This window comes from Carettochelys insculpta, chromosome 30 (assembly GCF_033958435.1).
Source record: "Carettochelys insculpta isolate YL-2023 chromosome 30, ASM3395843v1, whole genome shotgun sequence".
NCBI classification, from domain to species: domain Eukaryota; kingdom Metazoa; phylum Chordata; order Testudines; family Carettochelyidae; genus Carettochelys; species Carettochelys insculpta.
In genome coordinates this window covers 10,066,565-10,086,710 of record NC_134166.1, presented here as the reverse complement: position 1 = coordinate 10,086,710, position 20,146 = coordinate 10,066,565, and positions in this window count along the sequence as shown.

Here is a 20,146-nt window from a genome sequence, read left to right as displayed (position 1 = left end):
TGATTAATAAAGAAGGTTGAGACACACTGAGTGAATGTCCCCTCTGGAAGAGCTCTGAGTACCCCTAGGGGTACATGTACCCCGGTTGAGACCCACTGATCTAGATGATGGCATAGAGAGTACACTAATCCAGTTTGCAGATGATACCAAGCTGGGAGTTGTTGCAGGTGCTTTAGAGGATAGGGTCAGAATTCAAAATGATCTGGACAAAACTAGAGAAATGGTCTGAAGTAAATAGGATGAAGTTTAATAAGGACAAATGCAAAGTGCAATCGGTTTCCAACATGCCAAATGGGACGTAATTCCCTAGGAAGGAGCACTGCAGAAAGGGATCTAGGGGTCAGAGTGGATCACAAGCTGAGTATGAGTCAACAGTGCGATGTTGCTGCAAAAAAAGCAAACATGATTTGGAGATGCATTAACAGGAGTGTTGTGAACAAGACATGAGAAGCAATTCTTCTGCTCTACTCTGCGCTGGTTAGGCCTCTACTGGAGTATTGTGTCCAGTTCTGGGCACCACATTTTAGGAAAGATGAGGAGAAGTTGGAAAGGGTCCAGAGAAGAGCAACTAAAATGATTAAAGGCCTGGAAAATATGAGCTGTTAGAGAAGATAAAAAGCATTGGGCTTGTTTAGTTTGAAAAAGAGAACGTGGAGAGGGAACATGATCGCAGCTTTCAAGTGCCTAAAAGGCTCTCACAAGGAGGAGGGAGAAAAACTATTCACTTTAGCTTCTGAGGATAGGACAAGGAGCAAGGGGCTTAAATTGCAGCAAGGGAGGTTAAGGTTGGACATTAGGAAAAACTGTCAGGGTGGTTAAGTACTGGAATAAATTGCCTGGGGTGTAGAATCTCCATCACTGGAGATATTTAAGAACAGGTTGGATAAATATGTAACAGGGATGATCTAGATGGTTCTTGGTCCTGCCATGAGGACAGGGGACTGGACTTGATGACTTCTTGAGGTCCCTTCCAGTTCTCGTGTTCTGTGGTTCTATCATAACTGGTTAGGATGGCCAACTTTCCCAACCTGGCAATAGGTCTGTTTGGGAAAGTAGGACGCCCTGGGACTGGCAGGGAGAAAGTGACTAGGGAAGTGTGTAGTATGGGAACCAGAGGTCACCCAGAGAAAGGCTTAAACCAAACACGGGGAAGTATTTCTTCACACAGCGCACAGTTAACCTGCAGAACTCCTCGCCAGGGGATGTTGTGGAGGCCAAGACTGCACGATTATTTGGCAAGGTCATGGAGAACAGCTCCATCAATGGCTATGAACCCTGATGGTCACAGATGAAATCGCCTGCTCTGGGTGTCCCTAGCCTCTGACTGTCAGGATCCGGGCCTGGATGACAACGAGAGGATCACTCAATAATTGCCCTCCTCTGTTTGTCCCTTCTGAAGCATTTGGCTTTGGCCACTGTGGCTACTGGCCAGCTGAAACATTGGTTTGACCGGGATGGCCACCCAGTTGTTCTTGTGTGCTGCTCTGGCAGGTCACTGATCCGGATGCCCTGCAGGCTGAGGGTTGACTGCAGCTTGGGCCGGTGTACCTCGTACAGGATGAATCTCTCATCCAGCTGCGTCCCTTGTCCAGCAGATCCCCGCTTTTTAGATCACTCAGGCCCTGAGGGTGCTGGACAAGCGAGGTACATCCTGTACTCAAATTAGCAGTGGTGTGGCCACAATGTCATGTACAAGTCAACCAGCACCCAGGGTGTCTGCTTGTGTTGTGAAACCCTGGTGCCGTTGCAGCTACACTGTGGTTTTCGGCAATGCCAGCAGGGTAAAGTTAAAGCGAGCGTGTCCAACCACTCACAGCTCAGAATGCACTGCTAAGAGCTCTACCGCTCCAGGCCAGTAAAGGCTCTTTGGGCCCGTGCCCAGCACTGACGTCCACTCAGTGCAGCCCTGATCTCATGGTGAGGTGATTCCCAAAGGCCTGGAACAAACAATTCCTCAGTGTCCTCCTCTAAGCGGCTACCCCTCACAAAGGGCAGGGAGGTAGGAAGATGGCCTTCTCCTTGGGGCCCAGCAGGGAGGGGACTGCAGCTGGCTGGTGAGTGCGGGCTGGGTGACATTCTCCTTGTTGAAAAGGTGGCTTTGGAGACCCAGCTACAACTTGCAAACTCTTGCAAAAAGATAAAAAAATAAAAAAATAAAAAATCCTGAAAGAGTTGAAACTTTGCACCATTTTCTGAACACAATGTTGGACTTTTTGCATTAGATTGGCCTTCCAGGTTATTTTGAAAAATGTCCAAATATGTTTTTAAAACCCACTCAAAACTGGCAGAAAAAGTTGAGTTTGGGGTCAAATGAAGGTCAGAACTTTTGCCCTCAACTTTTTGATTCACCCCAAATTTCCAAGCATTTTATTTTCTGTTGGACCTGAAACGTTCCTTTCCTGCAATTTCTCTGAGCTTCCAGTGAACCAAAAACCTGGTTTTTTTGCTCAGTTCTCCCACTTGCTTGTGCTCAGTGGCTGTTAATTCAGAGGGTTCCTGCACCGCAGCACCTGGGCACCTCACTTAAGAGTCAGTATCTGACAATGGACACAGCAAAGGCAAGGCTGAGCAAGGCAAGGGCACCCAGAAATGAGCTTCACGCCAAACTCATGAACTTGGGCTCTGATGGACCTCCAGCCCAGATTCCCTTGAGCAGCCCACCTCCCTGCACCATGCTGCATATCCTTTGGTGACTGGGGCGGGGAGGGGGGCAGGACAGGACACACGACTGCATTGCTGATCTGGGCCAGGCCTGGAGGACCCTTGTGTTGCTGTTACCCCAGTGCGAGGTGCAGGGGACTTGTCCCACGTTTTCCTGTACCCCTGTTTCAGGCTGGAGGCCTCTCTCTGTCACATTGCTCTGTGGGCGAAGGGGAACCCCCAGAGGGACAGAACGGGGTGGTTAGGTGGCTCCTGGCTGCATTTGGCTCCAGGAAGGGGTAACTGCAAATATCTCAGCGGACTCAGGCCTTGGAGCCAGCTGCCTGTGGAGCTGTTATCTCCCAGCTGTGGGCCGGGGGTCCTGAGGCTGCCCAGATGGCATGTTCCCCCAGTTAGCAGATGTTTTTTCAATTTACAGCTGATCTCTGCTTTTCCCACATCCTCTGGCTGGAAGGCCCTGGGATCAGGCCAGCTGGAGGCTGCTGCCAGTAGCACGCCTGATGTCTGACGTCACAGCTCTCTGAGAACACTGCAAGTTCTCGGAAGATTTCAAAAGGGGGTTCTCTGCTCAGCTGGTCCCATCCTGGGGATAAGCTGCGAAAACCCCTCAGCTCTGCCAGTACACTGGCTCTGACACACACACACACGCTCACACTCTCCTAAATATCGTCACACACTGACACACTCATACACATGGCTCCCAGAGTCAGTCGCATTGGGTCACAAGCCCATGTACTCACAGCTCTTGGTCACAGTCACGCACACTCTGACACAGTCGCACAAGGTCATGACTACTAGAGGCCATCATACTCTGACACAATCACACACACTCACAGCTCCCAGAGACAGTCACACTCTGACACAATCACGCACACTCACAGCTCCCAGAAACTCACACTGACACAATTACACAACTCAGCTCCCAGAGACTGTCATAGGGACACAGTTACAGACACACACAGCTCCTGGAGACTGTCACATTGACACAATTACAGTCATCACAACCCCCAGAGACAGTCACACTGACACAATCACACACGCACAGCTCCCAGAAGCTGTCACACTGACACAATTATACAACTGAGCTCCCAGAGACTGTCGCACTGACACGATCACAGACACCCATAGCTCCCAGAGACTGTCGCACTGACACAATTACAGACACCCACAGCTCCCAGAGACTGTCACGCTGACACGATCACAGACACCCATAGCTCCCAGAGACTGTCGCACTGACACGATCACAGACACCCATAGCTCCCAGAGACTGTCGCACTGACACAATTACAGACACCCACAGCTCCCAGAGACTGTCACGCTGACACGATCACAGACACCCATAGCTCCCAGAGACTGTCACGCTGACATAATCAGTCATCACAACCCCCAGAGACAGTCACACTCTGATGGCATCACACACTCACGGCTCCTGGAGGCTGTCACCCTCCGGCTCCCAGCCACACCCGCGCCTCTTCCTGCTCACTGGGGAGGCTGCAGCACTCCTGAGGCAGAGACAGGATCCTGCCTGGGCCAGCCAGCGTACGTCCCAGCTGGGGTCTAGCCTTCGGGTCCCCACACAACACAACACTTCAGTGGACATTGGGAGGCTGGGGGGTCTAAGCCCTGCCCTGACTGCAGCTCCTTGGAGAGCTCCTCTGAAGACACACCATGTCCTGCTGTGCTTCTCCACGGAGGACCCCCCTGGTGCAGCTGCAGCTGGGACCCTCCTCCTCAGCTATGTGTGTGGGTGCAGCGTCTGACTGACAAGGCACCGGCCGCTCCTCACCAACCAGCCCCAGCTCCAACGCCTTCCCCCAGGAGCCGGTGAGTCTCATCTGGGAGATCCTCCCTCCCTCAAATCCCTCTGCATTTTCCACGGGATATCAGAGTTGCCTTCCCTTCCCATTCCAATTATTCTGTGAAACTGCTAAACAGATGCTAAACCCACCCCAGAGGCGGCTGCATTTCTGCTGCGGTGACATGATCCCTGGGCAGTGTTGCTGTGTGGTTGTTAAGCAGCTGCTAAACCCACCCCAGAGGCGGCTGCATTTCTGCTGCAGTGACATGATCCCTGGGCAGTGTTGCCATGTGGTTGTTAAACAGCTACTAAGCCCACCCCAGAGGTGGCTGCATTTCTGCAGTGGGTGATGTGATCCCTCTACACAGACCATGAGCTGCAGTGGGCTTCTTTGGGGTGGAACGAAGGCGCTGTGTAAGATCTCGGGGCCTGGGTGGTACAGCCATGTATCTCTGATCCCCTTGTCCTTTTCTCTCCATCTCCTGAGGGCTGTGAATCCATTGGCAGACACTCGTGGTGGCCCCTGACTTCCCTCCAGCTCCTGCATTGACTAGCAGAAGGTGGCTGGTTGTTGAGGGTGTCAGAGCCTCTTGGGGCGCCAGGTGAGCTGAGGTTTGAGTTGTGCTCTACTCTTGCACTCTGTGGCAGGCAGGGTTCTGCCCCACCGCCCCCCGGTGTTTCCTGGGCTGACCTGGATGCTGATAAACCCAGGGTCTCTCCCAGGTCCAGCCTCCTGGCTCACGCTCAGGGAAGGGGACTCAGTGGCAGCTCACCCTGTGGGTGCTGCTGGGTGCAGAGAGAGATGCTGGGAGCCAGTCTCTGCCCTGCCCGGCCGTGTCTCTATGGGGTGCACTGAGGTAGGGATTACCTGAGCAAAGGGCTGTTGCTGGTAGCCCATTTGCTGCTGGCTGGCAGGTTCATCTCCCTGGCTGTTGCTGCCCTGCGCTCCCTGGGGGACACGCACCCCTGAGCCAATGGAGCTGGGCGCAGCCTTGCAGGGGGTGGCTTAGCCCAGGCAGCAATTAGCCCTGAGCTGTGGCTAACATGATTTTCAAACACAAGAATGGCCCAGACTGGATTGGACCAAAGGTCCTTCTAGCCCAGTGTCCTGTTTGCCAACAGAGACCAACGCCAGGTCGCCCAAAGGGAGGAACAGAACAGGGCCTCACTGAGTGATCCATCCCCTGTCACCCACTCACGGACCCTGACAAACAGAGGCGAGGGACACCATTTCTACACATCCTGGCTCAGAGCCATTGATGGACCAGACCTCCATGACTTTATCTAGTTCTTTGAATCCTGTTAAACTCCCGGTCTTCACAGCATCCTCTGGCGAGGAGTTCCACAGGTCAACTGCGTGTTGAGGGAAGAAATACTTCCTTTCGTCTGTTTTAAACCTATTGCCTATTCAGTTTGGTGACCCCTGGTTCTTGTGTTATGGGAACACGTAAATAGTTTTTTCTTATTTACTTTCTCACACCTTTCATGATTTCATAAACCTCTGCCATATCCCGCCCCCCCAGTCTCCTCTTTTCTAAGCTGAAAAGTCCCAGTCTTTTAAATCTCTCCTCATGCGGCAGCTGTTCCAACCCCCCAGTCATTTCTGTTGCCCATTTCTGAACTTTTTCCAATGCCAAGAGATCTTTTCTGAGAGGAGGCGACTGCATCCGTACGCAGCGTTCAAGCTGTGGCCGTACCGTGAATATACATAGAAGCAGTAAGATGGTCACTGCCCCCTTTCGAATGACTCCTAACATTCTCCTGGCTTTTTTGACTGCTAGCGAGTGGATGATTTCAGAGAACTAGCCACAGTGACTCCAGGATCTCTCTCTTGGCTTTGGCCTTTCCCAGGAAATATGCAGCGCTGCAGGGCCTGCCCCACCTCACCCCCACCGCCCGACCTCCAGGGAGCCTCTGTGATGTGTTGAGCCTCACAGGATTCTCAAACCACTCCACAAACTCCATGCCCAGCACTCTCCCGTGGCGAGATGAGCAGACTTGTGCTGGCAATGTCCTTGCACCTGAGCCAGGGAGGGGCAGCTGGGCCCACGGGTGAGGCCATGGCTGTATTGTGTCTGTGGTCTGCTCATCAGCTGGGGGAGGCACTAAGACAGATGCTGGCAGAGGCTCAGGCCAGCAGGAAGCAGGACACAGGGTCAGGGTGGGGGGAGTTAAATGTGGAAGGGACGGGGCAGGCGTCCCCTGGCTGGCAGCAACCCCCCCCCCACCTGCATTTCCCAGCTGGCATCTCCCTCTGGCCCCTCTGCCCTCCAGCTGCCAGCCCTGCCCCATCACCAGACTGGCAGCCCCCTGTTCCCCAGCTGGCATCTCCTTATTCCCCCCGCCACACTTCTACCTCGTCCTGTGGCTGCCCCACCCCACCCCACCCCATCCCTGGCCGGCTGCCCTACGCCAGATGCTCAGCTACCCCTTCAGTGTCACCCTCTTGTGCAAACCCAGCCGTGTCTGACTCTCATTAGCAGCTTTTGCAATCTGGACTCAGGAGTTGCGCCAGTTTTTCCGGCAGGGGTGGACTGGGTCAGGGCAGCTCTCAGACACCCCGCCATGTCCCACCCTGCTCACTGCTCCTCGCAGAGGGCTATTGGCCCATTTGCAGGTGGGGACACTGAGGCACAGACGGGCCTTTTTATCTCTGTCAGTGATGCAGAGACAGGACTGGGAACAGAACCCCAGAGGCCTGGCTCCGGGTCCCACTGCTGCCGTTGTATAGTCTGCATGGTTCCCAGAGCCCGGGCAATGGAAGGAAACTTCCCCACTACCGGAGGCTGAGGGGATGATCCACCGTCCCTAGAGGCCCCAAAGTCTGGCACCCGGGGTCTCCTGGGAGGGGTCAGGTGATTTCCCTGTGAGGACGGGGGTGTGGAGGGGTCTGCAGACTGCTGCGTAGCTGAGGAGCTGGGGCTGAGAGGTCCCTTCCAGCCAGCGGGAGCTGGGAGGAGGAAGTCTGTGGGGGGCTTTGCCCTGGGATTGGGGGTGTTTGGCCTTTCCCGCAGCGACGGACTCAGGCTCGAGGATGGGCTCGGCGTAGCCAGGGAATCTCTGTCGACACTCCTGGCACAGCGCAGGTGAGGCAGGGACCTCCGGCCACTGGGTGCGTGTGTGTCTGGGTGAGGGCTGAGCGTGTGACAGCGGCAGTGCCCCTGCTCTGACACCCCCATTTCCCTGGCCTGTTTGTGACCCCCTGCCCATCATGCCCCATGGCCTCCCTCTGCATCCCTTCGCCCACCCCATCCTTTCCCATCCTCCCCTCAGCCTGGGCAGTCTGGGCCCTTTGCTCTGTCTGGTCTGTCGGCCAGACACCCCCACCCCCACCCCCACAAGGCTGCAGGCTCCATTCCCAGGGGGTGGCTTGTCCTTCCCTGGTCTGAGAGCTGGGAGTAGCTTGAGGGAGGACCCTTCCCCATGCCTGGGCTGGGACACAGGGGTCAGCTGTATGTACTGTCAGATCCTGAGTCACCTCAGCTGCTGGTCGCTGCTTCCAGCTGCTGGCTAGGGGCGGGAGTCCTGAAGCATAAGGCCAGGAGGGACCCATGTTGTCCCAGCTGGTCCCAGCCGAGCACAAGCCCCCGCTACCCCCGCGTGGAGCACAGGCTAAAGCTCTTCTCAGAAAGGCCCCAGGCGGGAGCTGAAGCTGTCAGGAGCCGGAGAGCCACCGCTTCCCTTGGCAGCGGGCCCCTGTGGTTACTCACCCGCCCTGCAGATTGCTGGAGCTGAGGTGAGCTGGAATTTCCACCCCGCGGGAGGGGCTGGGGCTGCCCCCCGCTTCTCGCCTGGAGCAGCTGAAATACTGAAATTCTTCATGGAATAAAAACTTCCACGAACCGTGGCTGGTGGGGGATGGGGATAGGCCTGGGGCTAAGACGTCGCCTCTGGCCTTTTCCCTCCCACAGAAAGGTGCTGAGGGGCTCACCGCAAAATGCTCTGTGGGGAGTCCAGCCACCGCACGGCTGCGCTTCTGTGGGGTGCAGCCTGGATGCTGCGGCTCAGGCGACTCATTCCCCTTTCCCTGCTGGGGTTCTGCTTTGCCCTGCTAGCCAAGCAGGGCAACACGCTCAGTGCGGCCCCTCGGCCCTCCTCTTCCTCCCCCAGCAGCGAGGCTGCGTCTGCTCCCCAGACCAGCGCTGGGCCTTGGGGCAGTGAGAACAGCCTTGGACTTCCAGTACGGCCTGGCAGCGCCAGCCTGTTACGCACATGGGCTCAGCCCTGCAGTCCTGCGCGAGGCTCCGTCCAGGCTTGCACGGCGAGTGCAACGCACTGAGCAGCTGCTCCACGGACCGGGGTGGGGTGGGACCTTGTTGTGGGCCATACACGGAGCTAGGGACGGGGTCAGGAATAGAACCTGAGAGCCCCGTCCTCTTCTCCCACTGCACCCCACATGGAAGGATGTCGCCCTGTGGGTGACAGAGCTGGGTCTGGGCCAGCGCCTGCTGGGCAGGGGGTGGCTGCCTGGGGCTGGGCCCTGCCCTGAGAGGTGGAGTGGGCACAGGCCTGTTACTGAGGGAGTCACAGGCAAAGCCTGCAGGTGGGGATGGGTCTGGCGAGTGGCTCTGAAGTGAGACCTGTGGGCAGCTCCTCAGCAGGGAAGGGGGCATCCGCCAGCTGCGTGGCCCTTCTAGCGCAGGCGGGTGTGAGTCATGGGGTGGTGTGGGTGCCTGTCACTAGCCGGGGAGCAGCTGCTGCGCAGGCCAGGGGGCTGGATTCACTGGCACCGCTGCGGATGGATGGAGCAGCTGCCTCGGACTGCGGGTGCTGGGAGTGAGCCCAGGGAGCCTCTCCTTGTCCCATCCTGCCAGCCAGCACCTGATCCTCACTGCTGGGGTTCCCAGCCCCACCATGAGGCCTGCCCCGAGCCTGGCCCCAGTGCCCAGCACTGCCCCGGGACCTCCCAGGCTCAGGCTGCTGAGCCTGGAAGCAGGTCAGCCTGAACCAGGGGCTGTGCTATGGGGTGGCTGGGAAGCCACCAGCCTTAGGGCTGCCTCAGCTGCTCTCAGTCCAGCTTCATCCCCAAAATCCTGGGCTTCCTGCTGTCCAGCAACCACACCTGGTGTGATGAGACCGGTGCCCCCAAATGCCCAGCTCACGGCTGGGGCCACTCATGGTGCAGGGCAGGAGAGAGGAGCGCCAGAGCTGTCCACGGACAGGCTGTGGGGAGACACCTGGGGAGTCTCAGGGGGAGGGAGTGGCCAGGATCAGTCCTGCAGCACCTGTGTGGGTGTGGTGGGTGAGCCCCGGGAGCTGACAGGCTTGGCAAACAGAGCTGCCCTCTTCCACCCTCCAGCAGCCCTGAGACCCTGCTGGGTCCTGCCCCAAACAAGGGCACTGGTGGGAAAGGGGAGTGGAAGCAAGGCCCCAGTGACTCACCCTTTCCAGCTAGGGGGTCAAGAGAGGCTGCTGGCTGCCAGGAAATCCTGGCAGCTGCTCCTCAGACCTCCCAGGCTCCTGCTCACAGGTGACCATGCTGACAGATGGGTCCTCCTGGGGCATGGCTGGGTCAAGAGCTGCCTTCAGGCCAGTGCAAGCGCCCGTTGCTGACACAGAAGGGCCTGAGATGAGGTGTGAGTCAGGCCTAGCAGCTCTGGGCTTCCAGGGCTTGGGAGGGGCCATGGCCCGCAGGACCAGAGCTTCACCCCACTTTGGAAGAGCCCAGGGGAACCCCTGTGTGCACTGAGCCATTGCCCCTGGGCAGTCAGTCCCATGTGGGAGCTGCTGTGTCGCAGGGACCTGCCGTAGCTTGGTCTGCAGAGCCACGCCAAGGCCACATGTTCCCCCTTGGAGCTTCTCCATGTGGGGTGTCAACTGTCCCAGAGCTGGGGGTCCTTCCAGCTCCTCCTCCAAGGGTTACACCCAGCCAGCCCACAGCCACCCTGCTCTGCTCAGGTGCTGCCCTGTAACCCTTACCAAGCCTGGTAAGTCACCACCATGCCTGGGGATGTCACATGCGACAGGCGTGTGCAGGCTGGCCCTGCTCTGGGACCCCCTCCTCCTCCAGGCTCCTTGCAGCCATGTGCCATGGAAGGGTCAAACCCACGCACACCGGGAGGTGACAGACAGGCCTCTCTTCCCCAGGGGCACTGGCTGTCTTGGATGAGGGAAAGTCAAGGTCCATCAGGAGAGGGGCCAGCTCAGAGCCCGCCAGCTGTTTCCACCTCCCACCCTGCTTCTCGTCACCTCAGCCTTTCCAGCCCAGCCTCTGCTCCCCACTCACCGGGCTGGTCTTTGGCACCTGCGCACTGGGCTTGCCAGGCCCCTCTGCTTGTCCAGACCCACCATCCGCCAGCAAACCCGCGCCAGGATTGGGGTGGCCACTTCCCTCTGGGTCTTTGCAATCCTTGGCTGGGGGTTCCCGATGGCCCTGGCCTTTGGCTGCCTCTGGGGCCAGGTTCTGGCTGGAGAGGAAGAGTCACTCCTCCCCTTGGAGAATCACCAGCTTGGCGTGTGGCTCTCCTGGGAGCCACAGGCTCAACCCTTGGGTATGGCAGTGCCCAGCCAACACAGGAGGCTCTCAGCTATCCCAGCAGAGCGGGGTACCGCAGGGTCCCGGAGGATTGCAGCGGGGCAGCATGGTGTCCCCGAAGAGCGGGGGGGGGGGTTGGCTCCGGGGGGGGGCTGGGGTGGGGAAGGGCTGAGCTCTGGTCAGAGGAGAGCCCGGTCTCAGCTGTTCACCTGTCCAGCTCACAAAGACAGAGGTTACTTTGTAGGTGGAGCTCCAACGAGCCCCTCCGCCTTTCCTACCACCCACGTGCTTGGAGGTCCTGAGCAGGGTGCTGGAGGCTGGGAACGTCCCACAACTGCAGTACCAGGGTGGTTCTTCGGGACTGCAAGCCCTGGGGGGGTCAGTTCTTCCTCTGACCCTCCTGGCCCAGGCTACTTCCCTTAGAGCCCTAAAGGGAACCCCTGGGGATGGAGCTGGTGGGATGTCCCCCTCCCCCCCCCCCATGCAGTAGCCAGCTCCCTGGGGATGTGGGGGGTTCCGCATACCCCTGGGGTGGCCATGAGTGCAGGGAGCTGTAGTGCCTGGCAGGGCCATCTCTTGGCCCCTGGCTGCAGAGCACAGGGGAAAGTGGCAGGAAGGGAAGGAGGAGAGACAGGGAAGACAGCCTATTTCTCTCCACTAATTACCTGCAGTGCTTCCTTGGGAGACAAAGCATGGGGGTGGGGGGTGGTTTGAAGGGCGCATTGCCCCCTCTGCACTGCCCATGCAGCCCTGTGCCCGTCCTAGGCCCATGGCCTGAGCCACCCAGCTCTGCAGGGCCCGGCTGAGCAGGGCTGTGGGGTGAATTTATGAGTCTAAACATTTGCGAGTCCCACTGGGCCTTTCAGCAACCGATTTCCAGGCCCAGAGCCGCCGACAGCAGGAGGCGGAGCAAGAGGGAGGAAAACGCCAGGTCAGCAGCAGTCAGCTGGAGGGGTTTGGCAGCAGGCGCGGGGAGGTCAGACTGTGGGGTGCCTCGGACCCACTGAGCTGACTGGGCTTTGCTGGAGCCAGGAGGTGACTCGCAGCACCCCCTGCTGGCCAGTGCCGGAGCCACAGCTCAGGGTGGAAGGGTTTGCAAAGCACTGAGGAAAGGGCAAGGAAATACCAACTTCCCTTCTGGGCAAGCACATGAGGGCTGTCGGCACCGGTGCTTTGCAGGGGAGAGGCATTGCCCCCAGCTTACAGGTGGTGAATACTGAGGCATGACTTTCCCAGGCTCCCAGTCCTGGGCAAACCCCAGAGCAGAGACCTGATGCCCAGTTCGCACTGTCTCTCAGGGCTGAGCCGCACTGGCCGGGGAAGCCCCAGCCTCTCCCTGCTGTCAGGAGACCAGGCTGGCTCTGTCCTTGCAGGACACATGTTGGACTGGGAGGTCACCGATTCCAGGCACATGGACGCTTGCACAGGGCCCCAAGCCCAGCTCAGCAGAGGGCACCTCATGATTTTACTGAGCAGCGAGGTCTGAAATAAAGCGGGCGCCTTGGAAGAGAGCAGTGTCCAAGCAAGAACACCTCGTGGAGCGAGCGGTTGGAGATGCTTCTGCCTGTGGTCCCCTGTGTGCTGAGCAGTGAGCCATGACTGCATTGCTGAAACCCGGAGAGCTCGCTGCATGTTCCAGTGATAACCCTGCTTCCTCCAGGTTTGGTTCTAGCAGGCCTGAGGGCCTCAAAGCCCTTCCCAGCACCAGTGAATCTGCTTGACATCAACCCTGAGCAGCAAGGCAGGTGCGTCTCAGACCACGCATGGGACAAAGCGCTCGGACTCCTGGGTTCTATTCCTGGCTCTGCAACAGACTCCTTACATGACCTTGGCCCAACCCCTGTGCCTCTGTTTCCCTGAGGGGGGGGCTGTGCTATGGACAGCACATGGCTGCTGAACTCACTGGGGCATGTAAAGTGCTTTGAGAGCTGGAAGTGGCCCAAGGAGGACCATGCGAAACAATAAGAATACCAAAGTGGAAACTGCATGGCGGAGGGGCTCCAAGAATCCTTGATTGTTTCCTTTGTTTCTGGAGCTGGCGTTCTCTGTGGCCTGCTGCATTGTTCTTTTCCTCTCTCTGGCCTGAGTTGCTTTTGCCTTTTTTCCTTTTGCTGACACAGGTTTGAGTCCCATCTGGAATCCATCAGTGCTGTAAATAGAGCTCATTCCTGTTGTCGCTCCGTGAGGACTCCAGGCGAGGGGGAGGGGACGGTGCCTGGTGATTATCGTGAGCGCTTTCGCAGGGGGGTTCTGTGGACAGTACAGTGAGGAGTAAGAAACAGCCTGAACTCTTTCCTTGATCACCCAGGAATGGGACAGAGCGGACCGTTCCTGCATGATTCACGGCCCAGATGTGCACAGCTGGGACTCAGCCGCACTGCGTCACCAGCAGGGTGCAGGGAAGGGAATGCTGGCTTGTCTCTACGCATTTAAACCCTGGGCAAGCCTCCTCCCATCCCATGCCAGGCCTTTGAGATGTGAGCCGCTGAGCCCCAATGCAGGCAGCCTGTGGCACAAACGGGGAGAGAGGGAGAGAGGGAGAGGCGGGGACGAAAGAGAAGCTCAGGAGGGGGTACATTTGTTCCCGTTGTGAAGGTCAGCGCCTCATGCTGCAGGCTGTGTGTGATAGATGGGTGTGTCTGGAGAGAGAGGTGTGTTGGGGACAGAAGGATGGAGGGGTGGGGTGCACAGGGATGGGTAGATAACTGGGCTGCACGGGGATAGATAAACTGAAGGATCAATAGCAGGGTGCTTGGAGACAGAGGGTGAGTCGGGGTGGATGGATGGAGTGTACAGGGGTAATCTGATGGATTGATAGATGGGATGTGCAGATATAGGCAGAGGGGTGTGTCAGGGGCTGGGTAGATGGAGGGCTGTATGCGGCATGGCTAGGAGGAGAACAAGGCGAAGTGGCCAGGAGCAGCCAGTGCTGGCCAAGATGTCCACGGTCCCAGCATCTCCTCAGGTCCACCGGCAGCGTCTCTTGGGCCTCCTGGCAGTGCAGGCTGGGAAGAGCTGCTTTCCCCTCTGGGGGATGCTGCCTGGGACTGCAGCGCAAGCAAAGCCATGGAGTACGTCATTGCCTGGCCCTGGCCCTGGCCCTGGCTGGCTGCGGGGAGGTGTCACCGGCAGGGCAGTGTGTCAGTAGGAGCAGGCCGGCCGTGCTCCAAGGCTGAGAGATGCAGAGTCTAAGGCAAAGGAAGGACCATGCTGATTAGCCGGTCTGAGCTGCTGCCGCCCCTGCATTGAGCCCCGTGGCTAGCAGCAGAGCCAGCACAGGGCACCTAGGGAAATGGCCATTCTCTGTGCAGTGGCTCCACGCACAGGCAGATGTCCCGGCTGTTTGGTTGCAGTACTGGCAGCCCAGCCAGCACTCGCCCTCCTTCACGGTTGTCCCTGCACCCCCAGCTGCAGTGTCCCCTTTGAGCTGTGGACTTGGGCAGCCGTCCAGGAGAGATTCGGATGCTGCCCAGTGGATTAGCAGAGCGACCGCAGCCGCCCATGGCCAGCAGCTTGTTTCTATGGGTGGTGCCCGTCCGCATGTGCCTTGGTCCACATTACAATATTCATTCTGCACAAGGGAGAAAATTCGAGGGAACGCTGCCCGGCTGATCCCTGGGTGGGGAGAGCACATGCCAGCCAATCCCCCTGGACCCTTTAGTGCCCTCTCCCCAACCCAATCGAGTGTGGTTTTGCTGCTGCCCTGTGGTAAATGGCTTCCCCAGCAGCTACTCCCCCAGCTCAGACCCTGTCACCCCAGCACAGGAGATGGCCTCCAAGCCCTCCCCAAGCACCATGCTGAGGTGGGGCGTTCTAAATGGGGGGGTGTCCCGCAGACAGACTGGACTAGCAAGAGTCTTCCCATACACGGAGCTGCAGGGGCATGGCTCACACTGGGCAGAGATCCTCCCCCTCCAGCAGACCGCCGGACAACCCTGCCTCACCTGGTGCAGGTAGTTAGGAGGACAAGGAGCAGAGAGAGACCCTGGTGCAGGAAGATCCCTGGTCAGCTGCCAGGGAGTTCTCTCAGGATGGGAAAAGCCCTGGAGGAAGGGTTGGCACATTGGTCCTGGCAGTGGCTGGGGCAGAGGTCTGGGGGTACAGCTCATTCCTGGGGCAGAGCCCCGAGCTAGGGTTGTAGAAACCAGGGAATGAGGGAGTTATCCAGACCTTTCATTCTGAACACGCGGAATTAGATAAAACACTCAAACAAGTTCAACGAAGGGTCCTGTGGCACCTTATAGACTAACAGAAAAGTTTAGAGCATGAGCTTTCGTGAGTTAACTCACTTCTTCAGATGCTCTGAAGAAGTGAGTTAACTCACGAAAGCTCATGCTCTAAACTTTTCTGTTAGTCTATAAGGTGCCACAGGACCCTTCGTTGCTCTACAGATCCAGACTAACACGGCTACCCCTCTGATACCTTCAAACAAGTTCAGTTATCCCAGGGAGCGATTTTCAGTGACTATGAGTAATGAGGCATCAAAGTCAGAAATGGCTACAAGAAAAAGGAAGATAAAATGCATAGTGCTGCTTAACAAACTAGGTTACATTCCACACAAAGGTTTCTCTGTATGTGTCCTCAGCAATTTGACCAAACTCTTCAGGTCAGGAGCCCTTCCCCAGAACCCAAAGGCTGCTTCCTTTGTCTCTTCAGGTGCACTGAATGAGATGAGCAGGGAGAAACAGACAGGGAGGCCTTGGGGTGTTTGTCTCTCCTTTTTGTAGTGTCAGTTCCCCTCTCGAAACACATTTCCAGCTGAACCCCAGGACATGATGAGCGGATGTGGGAGGATGTTCCTTGCTGCTTTTTCTCCACCTGTTTGAGCTCCCTTTGTTTTCTCTCCCTGATTGATTACTGTTTACTGCTTGAATGCATGTTAAGACAAGCACCCATTGCTCCTTTTGTTTATAACAAAGCAGATTTTGGCCCAGGCGGAGGTATGGGCTTTGGAAAAGGTGTTAACTGTACAGGGGAATCCTCAAACTTCATCGGTAATGCTGGCACAACTGTTTCACCAGATGATACTGACCAAGAAATTAAGTTTTCAAGTGATGAGTCACAAGGCATACCTTGTGCTAAGATTATCACAATGGTGTGTAGGGTGTGAATACAGGGGTGTCTTCTGTCATGGTATTCCAGCCAATCAGAGCAGTGGAGGGCAGTGCCTAGGAGTGGAGGGAGGGGGCACAGAGCTATGTACTTTGGGGTTAGCAGCTAAGTGCACCCCCATCACCCAGACTCTGTGCCTCTTGACTGCTCCGGCACTCTCTTCCATCCAGGTCCCCACTCCCACCTGCTTCTGCCCCCTCCTTCCCAGCCTGACTCCCCACCTGCACCCTGCTCCTGCACCCTCCTCCCCAGACCCCTTGCCCCAAACCCATGCCCAGACCTTGCACCTGAAACTCTCCCACACCCTTCCTCCCACCAAGATCCCACAAACTAGCCCTCTCCCACACCCCTCCCACCCAGACCCCCATCCCTCTCCTATACCTCCCTTCCAGCCCAGAAGCCCTCTCCGCACTCGCAGCCTTTATCTGCACCCACTCCGGTCCAGATCATCCAATCCCAGCCCACTTCTGTACCCTCCCTCCCATGCAGGCCCCAGAGCCCTGGCTCCCATACAATCAGGGACCACATCAGTGAGGGGCTGGGGGTTATTTTGCTTCTGACTTGTGTGGCCCCCCACTGATTTGTCTGTGGGTCACTGGCCCCCGACTCAAAAAAGGTTCCCCATCCTGCTACTAAAGAGACAGCCAAGCTGTGGATTAGCCCTGTGGCTCATCTCTACTGCAGTGGTTCTCAAACTTATTTTTTTCCCATGGACCACTTGAAAATTGAGGGTCTCAGAAGACCACTTCATGGTCTTTCCAAATGTTTATACCATTAGCTAAGTATTGTAAAGCATTTTGGATAAAAGTGCTACATATATCTAAAGAAACTCAATAATTATTAATGCTTTTTGCTCTACAAATAAAAGCACACAACTCATATTTTAATACCAGCAGGGGTCTCGCCCCTCTCCTTCCCCCACAGCAGCCACAGAGCCAAGGCTAGGAAGGAGGGGTGTCTCCCCCAAGCAGCTGCAGCCCTGGAGCTGGGAAAAGTTGCCTTTTGTTCTGGCCGCTGCAGATCCACACATCCCAGATCCGCCTCACTCCACGGCTTCCCCGACTTACCTCCTACTGCTCCCACCTCTCCCCACCGACTTCTCCCACCAACTCCTTTTCCCTGCCAAAGCCACCGCCTCACCTTACAGGAAGGATCCAAGGTCCAGGAACCCTAGTGGAGCTACACCCATGAGCCACTAATTAGGTGGGCAGCCCTTCATTCGTTTGTGTGCAGCTGCTCAGGTGTGCATCTCAGAAAGAACCATTCGTGGACCACCTGAATGGAGCTTTCAGACACTAGTGGTGCATGGAGCACAGCTTAAGAGCTTCTGGTCTGCTGGATCCTGTCACCTTTAATTGAGGGTTACAATTTACAGCTCAGTTCTGGGGTCCAACTGCGCCCTCCTCCACCTACCGTCCTCAGCCCAGATGGAAAGGGTTAATCAAATTTTAGAGCAATGCCTATGAAGTTATATTAACCACACTTTCATGATTAGTCCTTGCTGTTACCCTATGTTAAATATGCGTATAATAACACAAAGCAGGCATCTTTGCCACCTATGGGTACCACCTCCTATTCCAACCAAACTTTCCTATGATTTCTCTTACCCCTATCACCCTGGACTTGGTGCAGAGGATTCAGCAAATCCAGAAGAAGTAAGGGCCACTGGGAAAACAAACAAACAAACAAACAAACATCAGCTACAAGCCACATTCAGACCAACATTGTCAACCAGGGCCCATCTATTCAGAAGGACAAAAATTGTGGCTCTCGACAGAGCATGTCTGTATGAATATAACCTCTTGTAAGTTGTCCGTCCAGTTCCTTGGCCCTTATCAGATCCTAACACTTTGCCAAGGTAACCTAATCACTGTTGAACGACACCTACTCCGAGCTTTGAAAATCCACCTGGTATTCACATATCCCTCCTGAAACCCCATACTGAGCATTTGCCTGTCCCACCAAGGCACGTCTAAGACCACGAAGAATGAGTCATGCACGAGAGCTTGGATTCTAAGCTTTATTCAATTGACTGGGAAGGCCCAGGGAGCACATGTGGGAGCCAGGGGAAAACATTCATGCACCCACCCTAATGCAAGCCATCTGTGAGAACCACCCTGAGAAGATTGGACCTGCTGTGCCCATAAGGCACCTCCAGGGTCTCAAACCTGCATCTGTGGGGTCCTCAGAGTCACCACATGCTAATCTTCCACCTGGCAGATCACAGACACCAGCTGGGACCAAGGTCGATGTAGGCCAGCTAAGCAGCAAACTGCACCCTATGATCTGATGGGAAGAGACCCAGGGCTCCTGACTGGGCAGTATGCCCTATTTAAGCCACAGGAGGAAACAGGGAGTAATGTGTGTAACTGGGTTTCTTCCTGCCATGGATCCTCTGGCCCGATCCTGCTGCCTGGTTCCTGACCTCCCAGTACCCTGACTCTTGATCCCTGCCTTCTGGTTTGCCTTGTGAGTCTCACCTCCTGACATTCTAACTTGGCCTTATTACTTTTTGGTAATTGGTTCCTGGCCTCTGCACCCATGAGTGATGCCCCACGCGAACCCCTAGGTCTAGGCAACACCTACCCTGGTCCTGCCAGTGGCTGAACCGGGACACCCTTCTCCCTGCCTAATGTCTCCAGGCTAGGCCCAGGCCTGATCTCCACCACGACACCCATGAACCCCTCCAGCTCACCCTACCCAGCCTAGTGGGTTCAGACAAGGAAGGCCGGTTCTGCAGTGGTTCCAAGCCCCAGCACTCCCTGTGCTCGTAACATTAGCCTGGAGCTGGGACCACTGCCGGGAGGATTCTGAGCCAAACATGAGGAACATCTTTGCTGTAGGAAAGAAGTCCAAACCCACATTCAAGAGCTCAGCTTCTCTGGCCTGAGCGTTCCAGCCGACTCCCCCTCGTGAAACCTGAGAGATCCTGTCTTCGGCTCAACCCAAGGTTAGCCACCCTCCCGCTCTGCAACGTGCAGAAATGCGCTAGACAGAGATAAGCCCTGGCACACCTCTGTACCAGCCCAGTCGCAGATTGGCCTTTTGCCGCTTTGGAGACAGGCTGTTACATATCCAGCGTTCACAGCAATCCAATCCCACTGCTGTAGGCATATGAGAAACAGGGCTGAGACACAAATCAGAGCCAGGCTGGAGCTCTAGCTTCCGATGGGTGGGACGGAAAATAGGAGCTTTGTTGCACAGAGAGATCAGCACCACGCTGGCCTGGGATGGATTCAGCGCAGAGTAAACCCTGGGTGGATTCTAGCGCTGTCTACACGGGGGGTTAGGTCGGCCAAACGCTGTTGCTCGGGGGGTGGATTTTTCACACCCAAGCGAGGGAAATGGGTGCACCTAAGTGTAAACCAGACCACAGCGACTGCAGCAACAGCTGATCTCACCTGCCCTGGTACAACACAGGGGGAGGGGTGAGGCTTGGGCCACACCTGGTTATAGCCAAAAATTGTGGTGGACTGAGAGCTGCCCCCCTCTTGCTTAGCAGGAATGAAAGGACTGTCTCCTCTGGTGTTAGCCCCACCGGCAGGGCCTGCAAGCCCTTTGCAAACACTCAGCCCCCAGCCCCTGGGCCACGTGTGTGCCAGGAAACTGAAGCCCCAGGCCACACAGAAGGCCACGAATTCCAGGTTCAGCCATGGGGCCTCTTAGCTCCTCGTGCAGGGGGTTTCTCAAGCTCCAGAGCACTGGCAATTTTCCAGGGGTGGGGATGCTGCAGACCTCAGTTGGACGGAGATACATATGCCAACCGCCCCCAGGAGGAACTGTTGTTCTAGGAACAGAAAGAGGCACAGGAGCCAAGCTGATCCACTGCAGAACACTTGTTCCCAGCCCCAGGAATTCTGAGCCCTGCAGCTAACAAGGCTTCCAGCATGAGTAGGGCTGCTTGGGTGGTTCCCTAGGAGCTTTCCAGATTATCTCCAAAATACCATTACCAGGACCCCTGGCTGCCTGCTCCAGCTTCAGCCTCTCTTGAAGGCGCTGATCCGCAGCTCAGATGCTGCCCAGTGGTGAGGTCCAAGGACGACAAGGCAGAGCACTCCCCGCAGTCAGACAGGGAGCTCCCAGCACCATTCCAGGCTGGG